The following is a 16,012-nucleotide window of genomic DNA, read 5'->3' as shown; positions in this document are numbered from 1 at the left end:
TAACTCTGATTCAGGCCATCAGGAGCTATGAATTGCAGTTAATCATTGGAATGACAAGATGAAAACTAAAACTAGTGTCATTTTTGAGTGCTTGATGCCCACAGCAAGGACATAGAGTAACACTCTAATAACAATAGCCAACAAGTATTAAATGTATATAATATCAAGAGAGAGAAGAGTGAAAAGGTTATGAAATATGAGTAATAGAACAACTGGAGGAAAAGCAAAAATAAAATAAGAGTTGTGCTTTGGGTTCGAACATGAAAGTATGACTAGACCTTTGGTGTTACCTATTTCATGGATAGGTAATTTCATCCTTTCTAGTAATTATTCTTTTTCATTTTTCAGATTATTAGCTCTTAAACGTCATATTTTACATTCATTGAAATGGTATGAATGATGGTATCAATGATGATTTAGCACTTCTGTGGTATTAGACTCATGAAATGGTATGAATAACTAAAAATTCAATCATGCTTTAGCATTTTTTATGCTATTAAGGCTGACAAAGCACATTTTGACCTATGATCTCATTTAACCTTCACACAACTGATGTAAGGTGAATCCCAATTAATAGAGACACCAAGAAGCATAAGACTTATTAAAGATTACAGAGAAAGAGTGAGGAGAATCCTGACCTCCTGTTATGTTTTATTTGCCAACATTAGCAATGCCTGGGGTACTCAGGAAGTCTCTTTCTAAATGGAAGTCCTTCGTGTGCCTAGATTAGAAAGAAATATTTTATATTTCTTTGGTTGATTATAATTTGTTATTAATATCAATCTAACTTAAACTACCTATAAGTCATAAAGCAATGATGATTATTTACTGAGTATCTACTATATATCAGACATAATATTAAGTATCTCATTTCATCCTTCCAGTAATCTTAAAAGGAAGCTCTTATTATCCCCCTTTTACAGATGAAAAAACTGAGAGTGAAGTTAAGAAAATTGTCTAAGGTCACATAGTCCTTAAATCCATGGCAGAATTTGAAACCCATGTCCATCTCACTCCAAAGCCATGGCTATTGCTACTGCCCAGCTTTTCCTCTCTGAGAGGCAACGGAGTACTTCCTAAGCTCCTGACCCACAGATGACACAGGCTGACAATTCAATTCCAAAATTACATAACGTTTCAGCTCTGAGGCCAAATTTCCCAGGAAAAATATAGGGACTTTTTTCAGGGGAAAATACATTCCCCAGAAAACAGTAGAGAATTGGGTTCCAAATTGTGAAATTTACAAGAAAAGGAAGAAAGCACCTCCATTGTTACTCTAAGTAGAGCAATTATCTCTATTTTTTGAAATATATATTAAAGCCAATTTTCTTTAAAAGCCTTTCTTTCCACCTTAACCTTACCAAAATATAATATACAGAATATCAGACTAAAGTTATTTCTGTACATGATTTCTGAGCCATTGTCTACCAATGAGTCTTCAATCATTGTTCTTCCTATGGTAGGACCTTCACACACAGCAAACTCTCTGCTCCCTGGTTATCTTTCTATCGGCTAAAAGAAGGATGCTTTTATTCTGCGTGGAGAGAAGAGAGCAGCCTCTGTGTGGAGGCTGCTATCTGTATTTATTCAGGTCTTAGAGAATAGAGCCTTTTCTGATCTTGGTCTGGGTATTTGTTTATGAGCCTTTCTACTTGGACATAGGAAGTGCTACAGTCTGGTCCTAAGTGTTGGAAATGTAGGATTTGACCCATGGCCTCACGTGATATTGGGAAAGTCATTAGAAGTTAATTTAGTACCAGGTATGATGATACTCTTTTCAGGGATAGTTTTTTTAAATTGAATTTTTTTTCTAGTTTTAATATTTTATAGTGATTTTTGACAGAATCTTAACATCATTCTAGATATTCAGTTTACAGTAGTGAGATGAGAGGAAAATAAAGAGTGGTGAGATGAGGAAAAACATTACACGATCAAGTATACAAGTAAAAGTTGACCTCTCCTTTTGAATGAGAAGTATATAAAAAATTTATTTCTGTAAAGCAAAGGTGTGTCTTCTTGCCTTCAACAGCTTCTCTCCCTGATTTTTGTGGTGATGGTGATACATAATGAGGACAGTGTGAGGATTGGAGGGTTAACTGTCTGCAAGATTTCAAATTTAGACCAAATCATCAAAGGAAAAAAGCTCAGCATTCCGCAATAGCTGTGGGGAGGGAACCACCATCACAAGGGTCTACTATATAAGAAGCCACTCATATGTTTAAAGTCTCCTTCAGTAATTCAGTAAATATGAGCCTTTCTGGAACATATGCCAAATGTGTTCCTGTTTCAATTCTGTTGCATAAATCACTGTATAACAGAGATGAGTCTCTACTAACCTTGGTTTCAGATCTCCCATGCTTTGATTTAGATTCCAATGTATAATTGTATCACTTCCAATTATTTTATTAGAAATATGCTATAAAATTGTAGAGAGCTATAAAATTTAAGAAAGCACTATCATATGGCACTCTTGGTTCAGATGAGCTTAAATCTCAGTAGATTTAGTTTTTTAAAATCTTGCTTGGGTTACAATGAAGAGACAATAGAGAGATAATTAAACTTCTGACTGGTTTTATTTCTGCAAAGTAATATGCTTAAAAGAACTATCACTTTTTATCTCATAAGAAATAAAGCATTAAAGGGATAGTTAAATATCACAAGGAACACATTTGTGGGAATGTTTAGTTCCCATCCACAGTTGACTTTCTCAAGTGAAATCTAAGTTCTACCATAAAATAAAGTGTAAAAATATATTTTTTCAATTTACTTCAAATAAATTCACAAAGTTTTATGACATTCTTTACAACAAAATCAAGATTTTACTCCAAACATTCATTTTTCTTGGAGTTAAACACATACAAATATACTTGTTCACATACTTTTACACATAAAAAGAGACTGTATCTAGCACCATAGTTTCTAAACAATTTCCTTGGAAATATAAAATCCTTTTGTAATATATAGACATTCTGCAACAAGTCTTATCAACATTTATTTTTTCTAACACTAAAGAAGAACATTTTATTTAAGTCAACAATAGGACCCCCATATATTAACAACAGTGATCTTAGTGTAACATGTTTACATCAATAATATCTACATGTCCTAAGTTATCCACTACCTGATTATGTTTAATTAGATGTCAGTTGCATTTATGAGGAAGAATTGTTCAGAGGAGAATAAATATGAAGTAGAGGATAAATTTGCTGAAATGGAAGTAATAAGGCTGAAGAAATTATGCAATATATATACAGAGAAGCACTTGATGACTGTCATTATATTGTATAGAATGCCTAGGATATTTAAGAAACGTGATAAAGGTTAATTAAAATTAATTCTGAAAGCATCAATACATTTTATTTCAAAAGATACTGCAGTAGAAAATGCATGAAATAGCCAACTGTATCCACCCTACTTTCTGGCCTGTTTGAAATCTTGATGTGGTCAATTTCTTAACTTTGTTAGGTCTTTGTTTTCATCCATCAGATTTAATTCTCATTCCCGTTGAGAGCTGAAAGAAATTTTATATATACTCTTTAGGGCCATCCTGATATGTTTTTTCAGAAACACTTCATCGATTTACAGACACAATTTGCTGTGAGAACTCGAGAATCTGCAACTTTTCTCTTGATGTGCTGGTCTGGAATCTAAAAGCCAATCCCACAGGCCTTTTTAATCACTGAAAAGTTTTCACCCCTTTTGTGTTCAACTTTTCATATCCAACATAGTGTAATGTGAGCCATACCCCAGATTCTTCCCTGGATAATGCAGTAATTCTTAACAGCTGACTTCAACTTAAAATATCAAATTTGAGGCACACAAAGAACTTTTTTCCTTTGGGCCATCATAAAACTCCCAGTCAGTGTCATTTTTTTTTTCCAGAAAGGAAGAATAAAGGAAACCGATAATTTTGTTATACTTGTATTCTTTAATAACATACTGACATCATTATCTGATTATTTTTTGGTCAAAATGTTTTTAAGTTTTTAGGATTTTAAAAAAATTATATAAGACCATCTACTGTAGGAATGTAAGAAGTAAAGAAAATATACTTACTATGTTAACAGGCATAAAGATTTCTTCCAAAAGCAAAGTGTTTGTTTGGACATGAGATTTAAAAGATTTTTATACATGAAAAGCAATATACGTTCACCTCTATCTGACATGATGTTAAAATTAATGGAAGTTCTTTCTGCCATAGAGAACCATAAGGAGTAGTTATCAAGTAAAAGGGAAAATAAGAATAAATTCATATCCATAATTTTTTATTTAAGGCAACATTCACCCAAATAAAAGCCAAAATATATTAATTGTGTAAATGGTTATTTATCTATATACTTATAATGAAGAGAAAAAAGAAAGAGTAAAGGTAAGAGAGACAGAAAGAGAAAAAGACTAACATTTAATTTTTGATAAACGTTTAGAAGTTGCAGTATCTTGGTAACATGGAGATCAACTTTGATGGTACCTTGTTCCAGTTCTTAAGGGAAATTTCCATTAAGTTAGATTAATTTGGTAACCCAAGTCAAAATTCATCACAATTTCTGAATATTATACTGCTATTACAAGGAAAAGAATGTATTGCCTCATCAATTTTAAGGGAGCTGTTTAATAAATACATAAAGGAGATTTTGAGAAAAAGTGTTTATTAATTAGAAGTAAACAACCTCTAGAAGTTGAAATGCTTGAAAACTGTAAAATCCCTTAGTTAAATGTTTTAATGGTCATGGTAGTTTTGTTTCAAAGTAAACAACTATTAAAGTTGTTTAACAAAAGCTAAATTTCAGATTACCAGTTTTGGACATTGATAAATTTCAAATTAATAGAATACTATGATAATCTTTTCCATATTATTCCGTAGCGGACATCAGCAATAACTCAGTCAAACTGGCTTTTAATTTTAACATTTCCATAGAAACTAGTAAATTAATTCTATAAAAGTAATGTACCTACCCGAGGCAGTTATTTATGAAGAGAACCTGCTAACTAATTCAAGAACAGGAAAGTAAGACAATATTTCTCACAAAAGGCCACAAAATAGAGAAATAGAAAGAACTTAAGAGTTAGAAATAGCTTTATTTTCATAACACTTATTTCATATTTTTCAATAAAAATAAATATAAACATATTGAAAATATTTTAAGTTTAGGAAAAATGTATATTCCACACACTAAAATATCAACTATTATTATTTTTGTGTATTTCAACATAACTTTAATCATATTGAAATATTACATATTTATTATTTTTATAATTCTACAAGTAATACATGCTATAAAATTTAAATAGTAATAATAACCCCTCGACCCAATCCAAACTTCACAGAACAAATCTCTTGATTAAAAGGATTTGTTCTGTAAAATTTGGATTCAGTCAAAAGGCCACACAAAGATCCAGAAGGCCACATGTGGCCCTAAGGCCACAGGTTCCCCACCCCTGGATCAACAAGTTGATATATATTATATAAAATTTGCCCACATATTCAAGGACATATATATTGTTATTTTTCAAAATGTTTTAGAATATATATTATTGCTTCATAAATTTCCTCATGCAAAAATATACAGGACACCTCTCTTTGCCAGTACTTATAAACTTACCTTTTCCATTTTAATTATGTAATATTTAAATTTTTGGTTGCCAGTTTATCCTAAGCAACTCATATCTTTTGAAGTAGCATCTAGCTATTATTATTATTATTATTGTTTTAGAGACAGAGTCTTGCTCTATTGCCCAGGCTGGAATACAGTAGTGTGATCATAGCTCACTAGAGCATCCAACTCCTGGGCTCAAGTGATCCTGGTGCCTCAGCCTCCCGAGTAGCTGGGACTACAGGCATGCACCACCAGACCTGGCTAATTTAAACAAACAAAAAAAAAATTATAGAGATGGGGTCTCACTATGTTTCCCAGGCTGGTATCCAACTTCTGACATCAAATGATCCTCCCACCTGGGCCTACCAGAGTGCTGAAATTACAGGCATGAGCCACCACATGCAGCCTCTGGCTGTTATTTATAATGACTGTAATATTACATTAGATGCCATACCATAGTTAACTTCTTTATCCATTTTTTGTTAGAAATTTGGACCTCTTCTAGTTTTTTTTTTCCTTTATTCCCACATTATTTTAATTAATAATGTCATGAACATCTTTCACTATAAATGTGAATATTTCCTTAGATTCCTTGGGTTAGAATTACTACAATATATGGAATGGCATGATTACTTTAAGATCACAATACAAATGGATTCCCAGCTTTATCTTTCACTCCCAGAGACTGTGAAGTTCCATAAAATGACCATACACTTTGAGTCAGCCAGACCTGGCTTCGCCCAACAGGCTATCCTGTGTAAATCTGGACAAGTCCCTTATTTCTCTGAATCTCATTTTTCTGTGTTCCTGAGTCTTAAGATGGAAATGGTAAAAGATTATTTCTAATGTTTTTTGAGGATTAAATGTGAAAAATTGTAAAGTGGATCTTTTTTTAACCTCCCTTGAGAATTAAGAAGTAAAAAAAAGTTATTTCCCATCTTATAGTAATAATATTTTCTAGGATGAAGCTTTCTTCTCTTAGTTTATGGAAAACCAAAGACTTCAAGTGGCTTACATATATACTCTTGGACTGAAAATATACTCTTGGAAAGTTTGAGATGTGAATACAATCTAGATCAGAGGTAGTTAGAGTAAATTATAAAACATCATTTGCTCCAGAAATTTTTAAAAGAATTGACAGTTGTTTTGGCAGGGAAGCCATAGGGAAATTATCCTCCTGATTTGTAATAGACACTAGTTCTGAGGATAGAATGGGAAGGTGATGTCCATGGAAGAAAATTCCATTTCAAAGAAACACGGCCCAAGTTTTATAAATGTTCCAGAGAAATGTACATTGAGAAATGAAAACCAGATTATTTTTCAATGTATATTGTAGCTGAGAGAAACTACGGAAAATATAAAATAAATCCCAGATTCACAATTCTAGTCAAAATTTTCAAAAAAAACTGTGACAGTTTTGTTTTAAATTTCTTTTAACCCAAGTGTATTTTAGAAAAACCAGCAAGGCCACCTTAGTGATAAAAATTTGCATCGTCTGTCATGGATGGTAAAGTCAATGTTTAGAAATGTTTTTGAAATAAATGTAACCAAGCATTAAAGAAACATGTAGTGCTAAAATGAAACAAGGTAGGTTCATCACTCTATTTTATGTTCCTTGGGGCTGTTATTTTCATTAAAGAATTTATGCAGCATTATACAACAATGTTGTTTTTTCCTCAGTGAGCTGTGAATAGTATATAATGATATAAAAGGGAATGAAATATGCAAAACAAATCACTCATGTAATTGGTAAAGAATTCTTTAATTTTTACTATAAATGCTAAGAATATTCTTCTAACTGGAAGTACTACTTAAAAACATAAAATCACACCAGATATATCAGAATATCATTATAAAAGTATTCCATGAATGTGCCAACAGTTAGAACATCATACATATCTTGTTGGAAAATCCCAAGAATCCTCAAACAACTATGAGTCTTGCAATTATCAATTTAAGATTATCAAAGTGTTACTGTGAATTAATGAGTATTTAGTGTTATATAAAATAATTAGAATTTTCAGATAATTAAAAACTAAAAATAGAATTTTAAGCGTTTTGAAACATGTGATAAGAATGTTCCAGAAATTCATTTTTATATTTTCTACCAATCTTATATGTTGTTTTATTATTTTGAAGTGTGTCTTTATCTTCTTTATTTAGTTTTCTAAGGTCCTCATATAGTTAACGAGCAGGTAGAAGTTTTTATTTTACCATTTTCTAGCCAGTAGGGGGCAATAGAGCATTGTGTACTAAACACCCTCAGCCAATTAAAACATTTCATAGGGGAGGGATTTTCTGTTATGTACAAAGATACAAATGTAAATTAAACAGACCTACTATCAAGTTCTATTGCACTAAAATATGTGTGTGTGTACGCGCATCTTGAGTTTTGAATTATGTTTTTGATAATTTATTATAACTATAGTGAATTTACTATCTAAAATTAATCCAAGGGAACATGAATGAAAAACTAAGAAATAACCTAGTGGTAAATGTTATCCAATCTTTGACAGAAATTTCAAAAAATACAAATTTTCAATACTTGTAAAGAAGTTTCTATAGAGAGAGATTCTATTGTCCATTTCATAGTGTCAGGGTAAGAGGGAGAATTATCTGATTTAAAGGAATTCCTCTCATCTCACTTATGTTTTTGCAAATAAATGGTTTACTAGTTTTTACATTAAGCATCTCTTAGTAGATCTATTCTAAGCTAAAAATATTAAACTCAATTTACTATATTATTTATCATTTTAAAATTATATTATGATGAACTAATCAAATCTTCTCAAAATGTATGTGAGGATTAATTATATATTATACAATGTGAGGAAAATCTTAGTAAAATATAATTTAAATATAACAACATAACATTTTCTCTCAATGTTAAATTAGTATTGAAGATATTTTGAACTCTTTACTGTGCATTTAAAAATTAATTTATTCGATACATATCACTTTTATAAGGTCAGGGAATGTCTGGATCTCCCAGCTTTAAACAACCGTGATTCTTTCATTCTAGAAGCTATTGTTTCCCTCCCTTAAGTCTCACCTACCCATGAATAGATAAGCATTTAGAAAGCTTGAAATGACACTTAAGTATACACATCGAGTATTGCTTTTCATTCTTTTGGCTTTGTACCCTATATAAGCCAGGTTGTATATCTCTGAACTTGTAATGAAATACTATTTTAAATGGGTTGTCTCATTTTGTCAGAGGAATAAAATAAAAAATTATATACATTTTAATTTCCAAATTATTTATTTAGGATGTTTGATCCTTAGTTGGTTTTAAAACAATCAGAACATTTTTCTCATTTATATATCTACTATTTATACAATCATTGTTTTGATACACAGGTGATAATCAGGAACTATCCCCCTTCTTTAGAAAAATGAAAAAGAATGTAATTACATATCAATTTATTCCACTTAAGTCATAATTACTTGTTCTCATAGCATTTAAGGGGGATATACTTTGAAAATATTACATTACTAATATCTCAGCCCCATTCGACTGCCATTCAGATATACTATGGCAAATTTAGTTTTAACCTATATCCAGTTGGACTATTCAAAAATAGATCACTACTAATGCTATTGTTGAAGAATAATGGGTTCTAAATATACTGTATTAATTGCAAACTCCTTAATAAAATCAAACTTGACTTATTTAGAAGTTTATTATATGTACATATTTTTAAATTGTATTCATTGTTTTCTGAATAATCCTTTAAGCAATAATCTTTATACAGTTTCCTGTATTGCTTAAAAACGTGTTCGGTCTTCTACTAACTATAAACTTTATCTTGAGTTTTCAGGGTAGAGCTCTCTTTTGTACAGTGAAATTGTAATAATGATAATTAATATTTAATCATTGTTTATTCTAAACCAAGCACTACAGTAAGCACTTTATGTGTATTACATGTTTCAATGGTTGCAACATCTTTAGAATGTAAGAAGTATTATTCTTTTCACTTAACTTAAAAAGAACAGGTCTTAGAGATATTAAAAGGCTTTGTCCACAGTCACCTGGCTAGTCAGTGACAGAGATGGCCATTTGTGTTCTTATCTACATATTTATTTAGAAACAAATATCACACTGCATTATTACTCTACATAGGCACCTAATCCTGTTATTTTGCCTGCTCCAAAGAGCAAAGTTTAAGTAAACAACAAATACTCTAAGTTGCCTGAGAACTTCCTTTATCATGTAGTTCACTGGAAAATGAATAGTATGTTATATATCTGTTTTTCTATTAGAGAGATATAAGTAAAAGTACTTATCTAAATCAATAGTAACTATCAATACTCTGAAACATACCAACAGATTACATTTATTATATACTCATTCAAAGCCACATCCACACAAAAGCAAAAGTTTGTCCTTATTGTATCAGGTAAGGTTTGGTAGCATTTAGAAATTACCATAAGAAAAGTTAACTTTCAATAGCTCATATCTGGTTTAGAGTTCATGCCAACTCAACTGTGCATTCTGCCTTACTTCACATACCATCTTTCCTACTCCAATGACTCCAAGTATTCATGGAAGTAAATAATATTTCAGGAAAAGATGCATTTTATATAAACTGTAGATGGCAGTTTATTTAAAGAATGCAATTACATTTTGCTTTTGAACATATATTAATTAGCATTTAATAATGCTTTGGGGATATTTGTATAGGGTTCTATAATATTTATAGTACTATCTTATAAAATAGGTACAACATAGCTTGTCTAATAACTTTAGAATAAAACTGTACCCCACTCATAAGATGCATGCCCACTATGTTATATAATCCTTACAAAAACAAAAACATCCATCAACATATATTAAAGTTAAACTAGAGCAGAGTTACTCAGTCTTGACGTGATTGACATTTTGGGCCAGATTATTCTTTGTTGTGGGTAAGGGGATGTCCTGCTCAGTGTAAAATGTTTAGCAGAATTTCTTGCCTTTACATACTAGATGCCAGTAGCAACTCCTCACCTCCCTTCACTCCGACACCAATCTCTAGACATTGCAGAATGTCAGTGGGGTTGTGTCATAGAGAGAGGACAGAATCACCCCTGGTTGTGAACACTGAAATAAAGTAAACCTTTTAGCAATTGCCCATTTTCCTTTAGGAAATGAATAGTTAGATTAAATGCAAAAAAGTGTGAATGCCCAGATATCTGCAATCTGTATGTAGACTTTCTTCTTATTCTTTCTTTCAGTCTAGCTAAGTATTTTTCAAAACAGTATACTATACTGAATTATAAGCACAAAACCATGCTCAATGTTGGTAAGAGCTAAAATACCATTGGTGAACAAGTAAGAAGTCAGTACTGCCACTGTGGAGTTTACGAGACTTACAGAAGAGGCAGGCTTAAAAGATACATTTTTATAGCAATTATCTGTGGTTGGAGCTATGGAGAAATCTAGTTGAAGTTGTTCTAGGACCATTTCACAAAGAAATCTGACTTATTGGTGAAGGCTGGAAATGGCAGGTCTAGATAGCCTTTTTTTTTTTTTAATTTCAGCATATTTCAGGGATACAAATGTTTAGGTTACATGTATTGCCTTTGCCCCACTCGAGTCAGAGCTTCAAGTGTGTGCATCGACTTTGAACTGAGACTTAAAATATGAATAGGAGTTACCCAGGGGAAGTCTGAGCTAAATGGCAAGTTCTTCAATCTGGGTTCTCCTACATTAATCACATGCTTACACCTGGAAAACATTTAATGATGTTCTAGGAAAGATACCTATGTCTAAAGAAACGTCTTTACATGCAGTAACATCTTTTACAGTATTCTTATTCTTGGGAAACATGAAAGAGAGCAAGATCAGAAAAATTTAGTGTAGTGGATAATCTGGTTGATTAATTAGACTTTGCCAAGTGTTCTGTACATTTCAGTATGAGTTAAACTAAACTGACAAATATTCACAATTATTTAAAACAGATGGATTTTCCAGATCTGATTTTTAAAAAGTGATAAAATTACTAACCTCAAGAAATAATGACATTACCTCTTCAATCAGTAAAGCATCTAATGTAGGAGTTGATGTCCTTTCTTAATTATCCTAACTTTATGGTTTGTAATTCACCAGGAAAAAGGGTATAATTAAATTTTTCAAACTCCTATTGTATGATAAGCCACACATAGCATTTAGAAGAAAATCAAGAAATAGGTGTTAGCCAAAATAATATGATTTGGATAAACTAGGATGCACATAAGATTATACATCTAGGTTGACTTTTATTTTAGACTCGTATTTTTACATGGTCACATTATAATCACTTTCAGTAATTATAATAGCCAAATGTTAAACAATATACCCTCCCGGCTGAAAAAAAAATTAGTGAAATAATGAACTACGCTTAAGTTTATATATTTTTTCCCAAAGGTAACTATTTAGGAAAAGCCTTTATGTCTTGATTTATTGCTCTTACTAAAAGAAAAGTGTTTACTTTCTGGTGTGAAACACAAGACCCGTGAAATTTAAGCGCACTTGTGAAGAGCAAACATTTTCATTTATTAATCAGTTGTAGTGAAAAAAAAAGACATTCCCTGAACAAACATATAATAATGCTATTGAAAAAAAGAGGGAAATTTAGCTGTTAAGAATTGTCTATAGTTTTCCATTGTTATTTGTGATCTTTACCGCTTATGTATGTTGGTTCTAGATCATTTGAATAAAAAATCTGCATAGTAACTTTAAACAACTGAGTAATGTAACAAATTGTGTTAAGTATGTATTGCTTCAACAGAATACTTGTAATCAAAATGAAATTTATTAACAATGTAAGTAGCAAGACAATATCCTAACATGATTTTAAAAATCAGATTCTGTACACCTTAGTAGCAATTGGAAATAAGGTAAATATTTAACAATTGGAGACTAGTTACATATATTTTAATGTATTCATGTGATAAAATTCTATTTTTATTTTTAATGATGGTGTTGAAGAATATTTTATGACATAGAACAAATTCTTATGACACATTGTTGAGTAAAAATGTAGGTTCCGTAGCAGTTCGTAGAGTATTATCTCACATTATAGGAAAAACAGTCTTTACATGTAGAGTAAAAATAAAGATGCGTAATAAAATGTTGATAGCATTTGTGATTATATCTGAGAGAATTATTGCAAATTTTTGCTTTGTTTGTATTTTCCAAATGTTCTAAAACTATATTACTTCTATCTTGTCAAGAAAAATAATTAAAATCTCACTTGAACCAATTAGCATCCGAACATAAAAATGTAACCACATTACTTTTAGTATGTACCCTTACCAATATTTTTATCAAAGTATTAACATGATAAATTAGCAAAACAATTTTTACTTTGCATTTAAAACATTGTAAGTAAAAAGTAATATTTAGAAATCTTTTTATAAACAGAATAATTTTGTATGGTATTTTCGGTGATAAGGTTATTTTACTTGCTTCAACAAACATCTGTTTTATTTCAGATGCTCATATGATACATAAATGCAATAAGATATGTACTGTAACAGTGAAATTCTACCTTCTAGTTGTAATAAAGCAGCTTTAAAGGAGTATATATAATGATAGGAAATTGAGAAGATGAGATTAGATCAAATCAACAAAGACTTTTAGTTAGAATAATGGAATTGGATGATTTCTCTTGGAACATGGCCAGGATATTAGAGAAGGGGTGATTAAACTCTTGGGAAAATATATAATTATCCTTGTTGTTAAGACAGTAAGTTTATATTCTATGTCAATTTTCAACAGCAGTTTGTTTCTCAGCGACAATTGTAGGATATGGATTCAGTATTTACCCACAAGAATGAGTACTTCCATATTTAAAATCCCAGTTCTCAATCACACCAGGCAGCATTTAAATTCCAAAGTCCCAACTTAGTTTCTCAAAAGTGAAGTCATTTTTCCATAAGCCATAAGAGAGAAGTACATTAATAAGCTGTAAAATAAATAACTTTCAAATAATCTGATATTATAATTTAATGAATTCTTTATTATTGCTATTATCATTATTTATGAAATACTTGGATATCCTTTTTCTTAAGTCAGTGTAACATTAAATATTTAGGCCTACTTTTTACATACTGACCCAGAAAATAATCTCTAAATAGGAAACTGTAGTAGAATTTCAAGATATTTTCAAATTAACATAATATTTCCTTAATGAACTGATTAAAATAACTGCTAAAACTTAAGTAAAATATTCTTCACAATAAACAAAGCAGCAGGTGGGTCTAAACATAATGAATGTACAAAATAAGACATAAATCCCAACATATGTACCTCAATCCTATAAACATTTCTTGAAAGGATTTTTTTAAAAGCAATGAAAATCCAAAAACACTAAACAGTTTTGTAGAACACATCTGCAGAATTAAGCATAATGTAAATTACTTACAAAATAGTTTGCGTTCAAGTTGTAAGCCTATAGAGTGTGTCATTCAGCTGTGCAGCTGGTAACTATGATCCCAATTTCAGAGAATTTTAATTCATGATTAGAATAGTATATGCTTGGTTTCAAATATATCTGGAAGAAACCAAAAGACAGCAAATCCTTTGGTAAGATATGTATATATATCTTTATGTTTTCCAATATACTTTGAATGTCTTAACAAACTTGTGCAATATTTTTTTCATGCCATCTTACTAGAGTTAAAAGAAATATAAAACCATTTTCAACATTTTAGACATAAAATAAAGAAAGATAGATCTAAGCTTCTAAGTTCATATCGAAGTAGAACTACAAAAGCATATACTTCAGAGTCACTTACTTGTACTGAGTCCCCAAATGAAACTAGATCTTTAAATAAACAAAACAAAACTTACACACTGATAGTTTTCTCCAGGAAGACCTAAATCTGTCAAAGTTACATTACTTTTATCAACTACTTTTATTTGCACCTCACTGTGTGGTGTAAGGGTAAAAGCCAGTACTCTGAATCCAAACAGCCAAGGTTCAAATCCATGCTTGGCCTTTGTGTATAAAACGAGATAATAATAATAATTGACCTAATGATTTTTTCTGAGAATTCAATGTGTTAGAATACACACAGTACTTAGAATAGTATTTCAAGCACATAATGTCATGTAAATGTTGGTTGTTACTATTTTTATTCTATTGGGAACTGGAAATATACAAATAACATCAACCCTAAAACATAGTTCCTAGATTCCTGATGATGAGTCAGAAATATGTGAAATGCACTATATAATATAAATACATCTTATACTGTGCCGTATATAATGATGTAAGTATTCCAAAAGTAGAGAATCTTGATCACACATTGAGATTAACTATTCTGTGGAAAGAAATGTTCTCTAGCAATGTAGAAGACTGCGTTCTCGTTATCAGTAAACCGCTAACGAAAGAGTGTTCTGAAAAAGTCAGTCTCTTTAGACTTCAATTTTCTTATTCATGAAAGTTAATCATGAAGGTTGCTTCTAGTTTGAATGTTATGTATTTAAACTCAGTCAGTGGTTTCGATCTCCCTGGTCCTAAATAACCTGACCTGAATAAGTCTGTGCTTATTTAGATAGAACCTTGATTTTGAAGTCATTGAAGTCCATTGAAACATCAGCTACATGAGTGGTAGTCAGTGTTAGTTCTTTGTTAGTTGAAGTAGATAAATGCTTGAACTATATACTGGAGAAAATAAACTTCATAATTATAGAAATGGATTCAATAAAGAAGCATTTTTCAAAAAAAATACATTAACAGTGAAGTATGAGTCATTCATTCATTCATGCACTAAGCAAATATTTGAGTGCCTACTATGTGCCAGGAACTGTTTCGATGCTGGGCATGTACAAGTAAACAAAACAGTCACGAATCCCTGGCCTCATGTAACATTCGAAGAGGAGGGTTGCAGCCAATAAAATAAGTAAGAAAATACGAGGATAATGCTCTAGACTCAGGAAAAAACAAAAACAAAACTAAATTAAACTAAGCAAAGCAAGAAACGGATATGGGAAGTATTGTATTAGAATGTAATTTTAAAGTGGGTGGTCAGAAAAAGCCTCTCTGAGGTTTGATGATATAAAAACCTCAGAGAAGGGAGAGTGTAAGTTTGCAGATTTATGGAGGTAATTATTCCAGACAGAGCAAGTGCAAAATCCTTGAGCTTAGCCATTGTCTAATTCATTCTAGGAATAGCAGAAAGCCTATTGCGGTGGAACAACATGAGCAAAAGGCAGGTAAATGTAAGAGGAGATGATGTCAGGGAAGGATAGGGGACCGGCTCATGTTAGGCCTTGTAGACTTCTGGGAAGACATGGGCTCTCATTTGAAATAAGATGAGAAATCACTGAAGGGTTTTGGGTAGAGAAGAAACATGATCTGTCACAGATTTAACAGGATCCCTCTGGCTGCTCTATGAAGAATGACCTAGAAGTGCAGTTACTTCAATTTATGGTCTTTCTCAGTAAG

The 16,012-nt window shown here is 31.3% G+C and overlaps 1 protein-coding gene across 1 annotated transcript in view; it reads left to right on the top strand.

Moving 5' to 3' along the window:
- Positions 1 to 16,012, top strand: part of ROBO1 (roundabout guidance receptor 1) — a 1,084,421-nt gene that overhangs the window by 663,186 nt on the left and 405,223 nt on the right. The window lies entirely within an intron of this gene.

The sequence above is a fragment of the Eulemur rufifrons genome, chromosome 7, assembly GCF_041146395.1.
Source record: "Eulemur rufifrons isolate Redbay chromosome 7, OSU_ERuf_1, whole genome shotgun sequence".
NCBI lineage: Eukaryota > Metazoa > Chordata > Mammalia > Primates > Lemuridae > Eulemur > Eulemur rufifrons.
This window is presented reverse-complemented; position numbering and strand designations above follow the sequence as displayed.